Raw genomic sequence first — 13396 nt, forward strand, 5'->3', positions numbered from 1 at the left:
TTTCGTCGGGTTTATGTCGTTCCTTTAAGTTCGCATGTACTGTAGAATCTTGTTACTAAACACACACACACACACACGCTGAAATGGAATCTTATTAATATTTTAGTCATGGTTCAATTTATGACCTGTACTCGTCTCTGCAACAGCTTATACCTTTGCAAATACTCCTGGATACAAATTTGCAAGAAACTTATTATTATTATTATTATTATTATTAACGTTGATAAATGTTTTTGAATATAGGTAACCTACTGTTTGTAGTATTTTAAATTGTGTTTTCAGAATTGTGTAACCCCTGTTAAGCACTGTATAACAACACCACACGCTATATTTATTTTCTGATTTACCTCATTTGTATTAAAATTTACAACCTGTGTAAAAAGGGATGTCTTGTCTTGGACAATAAATTTCTCCCTTCAACATGCATCTGGACACACTATTCCAAAACCAGTTTACCTCGGAATAATCGTCGGCAAATCATTTGTCAGGATTCTCAAATTGTCTTCTACAAATAACAGCATCGTGCATATCGTACATTGACGTGACATCAGCGCACATAGATGCAATCTTCCATTTGAAGTCAATTTTGGGCTTTTCATCTGAGATATGCTTACTATTACAAAACTGAACACTTTCCGATCGTCCATGTTTTTCCTGGGCATGCTCATATGCATAAGAATGACGTATCATTGTATATGTTGTAATGGATTAACTCGACTTCTCTCGCGAGACTGACCCATATTATACCCCTGGTAGAGAGCCGGTTGTAAGGATGTGAAGTCCTTACCATCTTTTCCAAGAACGGCCATTCACGAGACGTTATGGTAGCACGGATTAGTTTTGTAAAATGGACCTCTCGTTAATTTTTTAATGACATGTGTTGACCGGGTTTGTATAATGCAGATTAGAATCTTGGGTTCTATGCCTACTCAAACTAAATTTTAAAACAAGTACACGAAAAATATTATTAGCTTTATACATTTATCATATAATGATTCAGCTTTTTTTATTGGTAATTTTGTTTAACCAGTCGTCGATGTTCAAGATTATTTTTTTTAAGAAAAGTGTATCTTGAATGGATTTTGTACAATTTCTCTGTAAAAGAAAATCAGTTCACTATTTACGGAAAAATGCTCACTTTTTATTCATTCGTATTTATTTTATTTAATTTCAATAGTAATATATATTGTGCCAAATTTAGTAAATACAAAAGTACGGGAAGAACACGAGGAATGTCAACTCAAAATCGCCTCCAAAATCACCAGCCGTATGTGCCAGCGCTCTCTCTGGAAAGAAAGGGAGTTAATTAATGTCGTCTAGAAAGTATCTAGATGACCTCGATATGTCGCGGTCCACGAAATTACGACCAGTATTTTGCTTATATGACCAACCACGAGTTTGAAATTCGGCATACTTGCTTTGAACTATAAACTTTATCTAGATGACTAGTTGGGAAGTTGGATTTTTTGTGCTTGTTTGTTACCATGTACGACCTGCGACACCTGAAATATTGTTGCTAAGACCAGATTTTGTATGCAATAAACACCCCAAACAACAAACCAACAACACGTAAATGTCAAAAGTTTATTATCAATATGGCCCACCGGCCAATATTGCAAATTAAAAAAGTACAAAATATAACATCTGTGCATTATCATTTGACAGGATACACAAACTGTCGTAATATAATGAGAATCCATACATTTGTAATATGCAATTAAGAAATACTGTGGTAACACCAGGTATATTTATATAAAAAGAACCAGGTAAATGTCAAGTTTATTAGTAATATGGCCCACCGGCCAATGTTGCAAATTATAAACGTACAAAGTATAACAAATGTGCATCATCATTTGACAGGATACACAAACTGTCGTAATATAATGAGAATCCATACATTTGTAATATGCAATTAAGAAATACTGTGGTAACACCAGGTATATTTATATAAAAAGAACCAGGTAAATGTCAAGTTTATTAGTAATATGGCCCACCGGCCAATGTTGCAAATTATAAACGTACAAAGTATAACAAATGTGCATCATCATTTGACAGGATACACAAACTGTCGTAATATAATGAGAATCCATACATTTGTAATATGCAATTAAGAAATACTGTGGTAACACCAGGTATATTTATATAAAAAGAACCAGGTAAATGTCAAGTTTATTAGTAATATGGCCCACCGGCCAATGTTGCAAATTATAAACGTACAAAGTATAACAAATGTGCATCATCATTTGACAGGATACACAAACTGTCGTAATATAATGAGAATCCATACATTTGTAATATGCAATTAAGAAATACTGTGGTAACACCAGGTATATTTATATAAAAAGAACCAGGTAAATGTCAAGTTTATTAGTAATATGGCCCACCGGCCAATGTTGCAAATTATAAACGTACAAAGTATAACAAATGTGCATCATCATTTGACAGGATACACAAACTATCGTAATGTAATGAGAATCCATACATTTGTAATATGCAATTAAGAAATACTATGGTAACACTAGGTATATTTATACAAAAAGAACCTCGTAGATGTCAAGTTTATTAGTAATATGGCCCACCGGCCAATGTTGCAAATTAAAAAAGTACAAAGTATAACAACTGTACAGCATAGTTTGACGGGATACATAAACTATTCGTAATATGGGGGCCCCGAGTGGCCGAGTGGTCTAAAGCGCTCACCGTTACGGATCACTGCCATCTCACCTCTGTCTGCGTGAGTTCGAGTCTCAGGCTCGGCTAACGTTGGTACGTGAGAAAGCCTGCCAGTAGCTTCTCGTGGATCGGTGGTTCTTCCCGGGGTTTTCCAGGGTTCTTCCTTCACCAATTATACTGGCCGCCATGTATAGCCTATCTTGTGCTGAAAAATGGCGTTAAACCCTACAACAACAACAACTACTATCGTAATATGAGAATCCAAATATCTGTAGTATGCAATGAATGATGGGTGCATTAACCCAAAAGCAAAGCTGCAATTGCATTAGCTCTTTTTTTTTAAAATCTGAGTAGTACTTATTGTGCAAGTTGGGAAATTAATATTGAATTTCTGGACATCAAGTATCAACTAACATTCACGCTTACTAACCAATTCACATTGTCATGGACTACGGATTATTCCACAATCAGTCTTACTAATACCCATGTTTATTAACCAATACCCATGTTTATTAACCAATACCCATGTTTATTAACCAATACCCATGTTTATTAACCAACAGTGTTATTAACCAGCACCCACATCTACGACCAGCACAAAATACCTGCTGTCACAACTCTTGCTATCAACATGCAGTCTTATTGACCAGCAACCACAGCACTGACCAACACACAATCTTTCTGACCTGCACCCATATCTACTCGTTAAAAATCGCACCTGCAATCAGATAGTTTTGTAAAAATATGGGGGGGGGGGGGTAGGTAATAGCCATACCCATGTTAGACACTCGTCCTTTTCACAAAACAAACAGGGGAAAGGATGTCCGTTGGATAGAATGCTGCATGGTGGATATACGCTTGTATCCGAGATTTATATATTAAGCATGACATATATCTAAGATTGTTGGCGGTGTCAGTAAATTTGCATATATTGTACTGATTATAAGGAATCCAGCTAATAATGATACTAAAATGAACCTGACGAAGTAATGCTGAAATTATGAGCAACAGAATTTAGTGGACACAAGCCCCCTCCCCATGCCAAATTAAAATAAAATTTCCGAGACTAAAAGTAATAATAAATATCCAGAATGTAGCTGACGCTGAAAAGATCAGTGATTTTGATTTTTAGCGTAGCTTTAACAATTTTTCAGTCATATTGCTACGATGTCTGCAATGTGGCAGTTTATAGTGATGTCTAGCACTGGGGCATCATGCCTCAGACATGTAGCATGATGTCCCACCCAGTCGCATTATCCTGACACCGGGCCGACGAGTCCTAACACTAACCTCTTAATGCTGAGCTCTGAAAAGATCAGTGACCATAACTATAAATGTGGCTTGGTCCAAACGTCGTACTATAAACTGAAACTGGTATGAAAATTAGCAGAGACTAAATGAAAAGATTGGAAAATTAAAAATATTTTCGGGACTAATATTGATCCGAAAATTCCCAAATTAATAGGGACTTGAACGGAGACTGGAAATAGTCGGAAACATAAAATCAAAGAAATAGCTTAGACTAAAAGTCGTACTTAAATCTAAATTAGACGTGTTTGGCGGAATCTGAAAAATGAGTGGGCTCTCTCTCTCCCCCTCTTTTTTATGCATACACACACACACACACACACACATATATATATATATATATATATATATATATATATATATATATATATATATATATATATATATATATATATATATATATTATAACGACGTTTGTGAAATTTAGAATATATTGAAATTATAAATTTTGAAAACCACGTATACAAATTTCAAAAATAACTTTTAATTTTTTAAAAAGGAATTTGCAAAGTTTTACATATATATTTCTAGAAACGTTGGCGTTCCTGAAAAAGGTCTTTTTTGAAGTCAATAAAAGTGTAGGTTGTTAACACTGCTGCACACCTCTGATCACCCTTTTACAGTTGTGAGAACTGACACACGTGGTCCAATTGCCTCGGCACTAAACAAACTACCAAGCTGAAACCTAATGACCATCAATAACCAACCCTGGCTACCTAACATCCACACATACAAAGAAAAAAGGGAAGTTGGAGTTGAGTGATGGTCACTACTATACATAGTTACATAGTTACACACCGTTACAGTTACAATCCAACACACCGCTACAAATAAAACAGATTAACGGTGTCGATCTTACCTACACGTAAAAAAAAAATGAACACGTACCCCTTTACTATCTAACATTCATATACGTGCATACAATCTCATTTTAAACCGGACAAACGATAAGAAGTAACTATCACACACAATTACAATTAAAGACTGATTATTATCCAACATCACACATACAAACTCATAATATAGTTAAGTAGTAACGTCGCACATATTTAAAATCTAACATGCCGTATTTATTTATTGGACCGCTCCGGTAGCCTAGTGGTTAGAGCGTTCGCCTCGGATACGGGAGGTCGCGGGTTCGAATCGTTCCAAAGACTTGTAACGATGGTACTAACAGCTGCTTAATCTAGCTGTGTAGACAAAACAAATAAGTAAGAGGTCAAAATGGGTCTGTTATCATTCATCTAAATAAGTGACAAATGTAAGCATGTAAAAGCAAATTTATACATCTAATGAAAGGGGCCAGATGGCTGAGTGTTCTAAGACCTTTGCCTTACAGATCACTGACATCTCACATCTATCCATGCGAGTTCAGATTTTGGCTTAGCCATTGTGATTATGTGAGAAAGCTTGCCAGTAGCTTCCTGTGGATCATTGGTTCTTCTTCCACCAAATATACTGATCGCTGTGTATAGCCTATCGTATGCTGACAAATGGTGTTAAACCTACAGAAAGCAAACCAGACCAAAACAAGCAATGAAACTGTAGAGAAGGAAGGACCTAATTAATGGTCGTACTATTAGGCCAAACAAAATATCAGTGTTTCCAGTTTTATGCTCAAATAAAATTGGATTGATGGGTTGTTCTACGAGCTTTTTAAGCTCATTAATCACACTCCATGCACCCTGGTTGCATGACCCAATTTTATTCCTATCCGAAAGTATTACTCAGCAACACCATTATTTGTGCGATTATTAGATAATCAATCTCTGTATAATTACTTACACAACTTGCATTTTGATGTAACTTGCTTCAACTTTGAAGTGACCAAAGCGAAAAAACATCATCCAAAGGTAGTCATTATTGAAATAAACATCAGCCAAAGGTAGTTATTAATGGAATAAACATCATCCAAAGGTAGTCATTAATGAAATAAACATCATCCAAAGGTAGTCATTAATGAAATAAACATCATCCAAAGGTAGTCATTAAAGAAATAAACATCATCCAAAGGTAGTCATTAAAGAAATAAACATCATCCAAAGGTAGTCATTATTGAAATACACATCATCCATAGGTAGTCATTAATGAAATAAACATCATCCAAAGGTAGTCATTAATGAAATAAACATCATCCAAAGGTAGTCATTATTGAAATAAACATATCCAAAGGTAGTCATTAATGAAATAAACATCATCCAAAGGTAGTCATTAATGAAATAAATATCAACCGAAGGTAGTCATTAATGAAATAAACATCATCCAAAGGTAGTCATTAATGAAATAAACATCATCCAGAGGCAGTCATTATTGAAATAAACATCATCCAAAGGTAGTCATTATTGAAATAAACATCATCCAAAGGTAGTCATTACTGAAATATAAACATCATCCAAAAGTAGTCACTAATGAAATAAACATCATCCAGAGGTAGTCATTATTGAAATAAACATCAGCTAAAGGTAGTCATTAATGAAATAAACATCATCCAAAGTTAGTCATTAATGAAATAAACATCACCCAAATGTAGTCATTAATGAAATAAACATCATCCAAAGGTTGTCATTAAAGAACAAAACATCATCCAAAGGTAGTCATTAATGAAATAAACATCATCCAAAGGTAGTCATTAATGAAATAAACATTATCCAAAGGTAGTCATTAATGAAATAAACATATCCAAAGGTAGTCATTAATGAAATAAACATCATCCGAAGGTACTCATTAATGAAATAAACATCAACCGAAGGTATTCATTAATGAAATAAACATCATCCAAATGTAGTCATTAATGAAATAAACATCATCCAAATGTAGTCATTAATGAAATAAACATCATCCAAAGGTAGTCATTAATGAAATAAACATCATCCAAAGGTAGTCATTAATGAAATAAACATTATCCAAAGGTAGTCATTGTTGAAATAAACATATCCAAAGGTAGTCATTGTTGAAATAAACATATCCAAAGGTAGTCATTAATGAAATAAAAATCATCCGAAGGTACTCATTAATGAAATACACATCAACCGAAGGTAGTCATTAATGAAATAAACATCATCCAAATGTAGTCATTAATGAAATAAACATCATCCAAAGGTAGTCATTATTGAAATAAACATCATCCAAAGGTAGTCATTATTGAAATACACATCATCCAAAGGTAGTCATTAATGAAATAAACATTATCCAAAGGTAGTCATTAATGAAATAAACATCAGCTAAAGGTAGTCATTAATGAAATAAACATCATCCAAAGGTAGTCATTATTGAAATAAACATATCCAAAGGTAGTCATTAATGAAATAAACATCATCCAAAGGTAGTCATTGTTGAAATAAACATATCCAAAGGTAGTCATTAATGAAATAAACATCAACCGAAGGTAGTCATTAATGAAATAAACATCATCCAAAGGTAGTCATTAATGAAATAAACATCATCCAAAGGCAGTCGTTATTGAAATACACATCATCCAAAGGTAGTCATTATTGAAATAAACATCATCCAAAAGTAGTCATTAATGAAATAAACATCATCCAAAGGTAGTCATTATTGAAATAAACATCAGCTAAAGGTAGTCATTAATGAAATAAACATCATCCAAAGGTAGTCATTATTGAAATAAACATATCCAAAGGTAGTCATTAATGAAATAAACATCATCCGAAGGTAGTCATTAATGAAATAAACATCATCCGAAGGTAGTCATTAATGAAATAAACATCATCCGAAGGTAGTCATTAATGAAATAAACATCATCCAAAGGTAGTCATTAATGAAATAAACATCACCCAAAGGTAGTCATTAATGAAATAAACATCATCCAAAGGTAGTCATTAATGAAATAAACATCATCCAAAGGTAGTCATTAATGAAATAAACATCATCCGAAGGTAGTCATTAATGAAATGAACATCATCCGAAGGTAGTCATTAATGAAATAAACATCATCCAAAGGTAGTCATTATTGAAATAAACATCATCCAAAGGTAGTCATTATTGAAATAAACATCACCCAAAGGTAGTCATTAATGAAATAAACATCACCCAAATGTAGTCATTAATGAAATAACCATCATCCAAAGGAAGTCATTGATGAAATAAACATCACCCAAAGGTAGTCATTATTGAAATAAACATAATCCAAAGGTAGTCATTATTGAAATAAACATCACCCAAAGGTAGTCATTAATGAAATAAACATCAACCAAAGGTAGTCATTAATATATTTTAGTCCCTGTGCAGTAGGCACTCAAAATAATAGGAGAGAAAGTCTAAATGATCATGATATATAATATTGTTACCAATGAATACAATTAAACACCGTCTGCCCACAACATTCAGAAAATATCGAATTTGTATTTTTATTTGTTTTTTATTTTGTTTTGTTTTATAGTCAAACAATCGTTAGGTTGCTATGTATATTTAATTTGCATTGTTTGTTTGTTAGCTTTATATTTATTTTATTTTTCGTTATATGCTATAACACAAAGTCAAGTTTATTGTTTACTTGACCAGAATGATTTTTCTATTTTATTATGTAGACAACTAATACATAGCTAAAATATTCACTATGTGTAAGGGTTTAATATCAGGATCATTATTAATAGAATTATGTTTATTTGGTTCAGGGTCTATGTTATTGAGATTCCCTTAGAATTTAGCCGGTGTACCTGACATTATCTGGTTATATATTATAATTTTAGTAACAGAATTTCTAATAATAACTAACATTTGTTTCTGTAAACATTAAGAACTTTCTATAAGGTTATTTTCCGTTAAGTAACATTTTTTGAAAATGTTAGTTTTTACCTGAGGCCAAGTAGAGGACTATATAATCTTGTCACTGGAAAGAATATTCATTCGTGCTTTAAAAACCGAGCAGAATCAAGTTATTGTTGTGTACAGTATTTGATTTGGTATTATTCAAAAATGTTTCTTGTCAGGAAATACAAAAGTACTCTGATAAAATTCTTGGAAATAGAGACTTGAATTTAGACTGAAATTTCAAACAAGGATTTCTTCTTGGACTGTATTACTGTGTTTTAACAAAAAGACTGTCGGTACAACAACACAATACAGACTGCCACAGGCACATCAACACCTTCAACATTGGACTTCATTTGGATTTCTACTAAAGTTTATTCGGAACATTAAATTATTAGGACCTGTGTCTGTCGTTCTAGATTATTTTGGAATTTAGTTCACAACACCATAAGTTTTTTTTTTTAATTTCACTTTGTGTTCTAGAGAAATAAACACTTTGTTGACTTTTACAAGGCATGTTTCTTTTCACTCTCCACACTTTTGCAGCTACTGAAATGATCATGTTGTTCATTTTATATTACATATGGAGTCAAATTTGACTTCAAAGAAACAACGTTACTGATCACAAGCTAGAAATATCTTTTAACAAGGATTACTTAAACATTCTCACTGATAGCAACAAAAATTTCTTCAACACAAAACTCTTTAACCAAGACAAATTGGATTGTTCTATGTGCACCTAACCTATGCAAACTAGCCTAATTGGCACTCCCATAGCATAGCTGAAAGGACTCTCAACACAAATTCAATGTAGCTAATGTCAGTTAATAAAGTTATCTGTGCTATTTGTTAAATCTCTGACCAACTTTGCCTTTTAATCACCTCTAAGACAATCAACTATATAAACTGATTGATGGTGTTAGTTTCCCAACATTAAGCATGTCTGTTTACTCTATATACAGGCCACAGGTTATGATTATATCCATCGTGTCATGAAAGGTATCTCTCTGTCCTTTTTCTTTCCATAATGTTACTGAAAATATTTTCAAAAACATTATCAATGACTTTAGCTAATCACTGATAAAATCATGACCTATTAAAATGTAACACAAATTATCATGTTGCAGCAGGTGAACATACCAGAATTTCAGACCAAAATAAAGCTTCCTACGGAGGTTAAAAAAAATACAAGCGTCAAATACGCTAAAGTAGGGAGGGAAAATAGACCAGATTTACTTGCGCGATAGAGCCTTCCTACAACGGGTGAAAAAATATAAGCGTCACTGACACCCTTAACCGGGTTATTTTTTGTGCGTCAAATATATTTATCTGGGTCGTCACCGTGTATGTGACCTGACAAAGTTAAGGGTGTAAAAAAGGTGGTGTCATTAAATTATTTTTATATCATATACGCTAACCATGGAATCTCGTACAGCTAAACTAGCTCGACAGCGACTAGATGCAATTAAAAAGTATCTTCCATATCGTGATTCTGTCAAACAAAAATTACTAGAGCGTCAGAAGTCTCAGGTGGAATTTACAGAAGGAGGAGAACAGTTATTTAAACAGGTTACGAAGGCTACCGTGAGTCTTCTTCCCACGTTGGATCAAACCGCTAACGCAACTGGAAAAATAGCACAAAGAACTAAGAAAAAAGGATTCTAAGAGAACTTCCAGCTGAAATAGCTGGCTGCTTTCAACCATTGAAAGAAGCACTTGAAGGTACTGACCAAGCTCGTGCTGAAATAGGTGATATAAAGGATCATATACCAGAACCAGAACTACATCAAGAACAAACAAGAGTCAGAACTAAAGTGAATGATAAATTTACCGAAGAAAGTATTACCTTCATAAAAAATTGTCAGCGTGAAAAAATTATCTGCGTTTGACGTGCAAAGTTTTGATCCAAGAGGAAGAGTTTTGAAATCCAATAACGCTGATGATGCTGTAGATCGAGAAGCATGGTACAAATGGATATTTCGCATACACTATGGAGTTGATCAGGCCGGAATTAATGATACAAGATTTATTGCATTTGATGATGGAATAAATAATATCTTGCACGGTTTCAACAACAACAAAAACAACAACTACAACAACCACAGCCAGTATTACAACAACCACCGCCACTATTACAACAACAAAAACAACAATCACAACAACCAGTTAAAAACGCAGGTAAAACAACAAGTGAGAAAGAAAAATTGCAAGATGCAAGTTCTATTCCCGGTGCCACTGGAAGTGGTATCGCCACTCCTGGTACAGGTACCAGGGGGAGTGGTCTTATTACTCCATTTCCCAATAACGTCCTTGCCGACGTGGACAGACTTGAAATTCTGATTGGCGGAAGACGAGCCAGCAATAATTCCCAAAAACCATAGCTGCTATTTGTCAAAGATTATTTACAGGCGGTATCATGAACATTAATAATTATCGGTCTCTCATCGATGAAGTCGTTCATGATTACCGCAGTGATTGAGGGTATGCAATTAAATCAGTGACAAGAAAAAAAGATGATTATACATAATGATCAACGTGGACCGATCATGGTCAGGGTGATAAATTCGCGATTACCAACATACAAAGCGATCTATGGAGAGGGACTCAGTGATGTTGTTCAGGGTCTATCTAAAAGGATAGTCAAAATAGCAATACCAATTGCGAAGCAACTGGTAATGAAGGCTATTGACGCTGTTCGTGATAAAGGTATTGGTGCTGTTAGTGATGTTGCTGGTAAAGCATTCTCAGCAATCAAGGATAGACTAGCACGATTAATAGGCAGACCGCCACTAGTAAACTCGTAGCCAGTAAAATTACCCAGCACTGAAGCTATGCCTGCAAATGTCAGCAAAATAATAAATCAAGCTGCTAATCAAAAACTAGCAGAGTTGACTTGTGTACCTCCGTCACAAACAGAAACTAATATAGCTGCTAGTCTAATAGCAGGAAGTGGTCTTCTTGTCAGATGATAATGAATATTAATAATGTTTAAACGTGTATCTAATCCAGCATTTTACATGGGTTCGCCAGTTTTCGCCAGTTCGCAAGGATGAATCGGTGCGCGATTATCAATATTAGTCTTATGACGCATGAGAGCCAAATCAGCGTGGACGAATCGAACTGCATGTTCATGATACAAGTAGATATTTCTTACCCACTGAAGCATTTGTTAAAGTAGAAGGTGAAATTGTAAAAACATATGATACTGAATATGGAGCTGATGTTAGAGTTGGTTTTATTAATAATGGCATTATGGCGTTATTCAACAGTGCTACATACACGACTGACGGAAGAAAAATTTAAATATGGCAGAACGACGTCGACGTTGCCACAACGATATTGGGTCTATCAAGATATTCCGATTATTATTCAAGATCAGCTGGTCCGTCATTGATGTTTGCCAAAGACTCTTCTGGCTACAGTGACAACAGACAGAAAAATATAAGACAACCAAACAATGCCGACGTCGCTGACGCTGATGTGTGGCCGGTGATTCATGGTGCTAATCCAGAATTCAACTTAGGATTCGCAGCACGTCGATCAATGCTGAAGGATGGAAGCAGAAGATTTTCATGTGTAATTCCACTGTCACATATTTTTGGATTTTGCAGAAATTGTCAGAAAGGTTATTTTTGGAGCCAAGCACACAGTTGTACTTGTAAGAAAGGCTACCAAAAATTATGAAATCTGGCGCCCTATCGGTGATGCAGGTAAAGTAATGCTGACAAAACTTTCATTGCGGATGCCAACAATAATACCATCACTCGCCGAAGAACAAAGGTTGCTCTCTTTTATGGACTCAGGTGGTAATTCAACATTATCATGGTTAACGATGACCACAGATAGTGTTCAAAGTAACACTAATGTCTTATTCTCATGGCAGATAGCGTCGCAGCAAGGTTTCTCTGCACTGCGACATATATTCGTTGCTTTCCAAAATACTGAACGAGTAAACTCACAAACACAGAACTCATTGGTATTTGACAAACTTGGTGTTACTAAAGTTCCATTAAGGATAAACGGGCATCAAGAACCAGCTGAGGACATAATACTGAACTTTGAGAATAATCATGTTTCACGTGCATATCATCGTTTGATGACATTCATGGGACGTGATTAAAATGTTGATTCTGGTCTGCAAATATCACCACTAGATTTTACAACGCTGTATCCGATCTATTACTTTTCGCTGAAACGCATGGATTTTTTTTACACGATATGTTGTTGATATACACTTTCGAGCTCGTGTGGCAAGAGGACCTATAGCTATTTACAGAGCAATCGCTGTTATACTCTCAGACAAAACAATGCCGCTTTAAGGTGTTGGTGGACGAAGGAGAGTCATTGATGCCCCAGTAGAAAATATATAATTAAATCACTCATAATAGTATAATGTCATATCATCATGTTAGTGTTACTCTGACTCCTGGTAAGATTAAAATGCTACAATCAGTATCAAAAAGGATCTGTGGAAAAAAATATTACTGAAATCAGAACAGATCGCAGGTGGCCCAAATAAACTACCACCGACAGAAGGTCAACACAAGCACTTCAAGGACTGCAAACGATCAAAGACCGACGTTAGACTTAATCTTTCTGTGGGTGCTATTAAAGACCCAGTCAAAACGGGTGGTATATTTCCATT

This window comes from Sinohyriopsis cumingii, chromosome 5 (genome assembly GCF_028554795.1).
Source record: "Sinohyriopsis cumingii isolate HCF-2022 chromosome 5, ASM2855479v2, whole genome shotgun sequence".
Classification (NCBI taxonomy): domain Eukaryota; kingdom Metazoa; phylum Mollusca; class Bivalvia; order Unionida; family Unionidae; genus Sinohyriopsis; species Sinohyriopsis cumingii.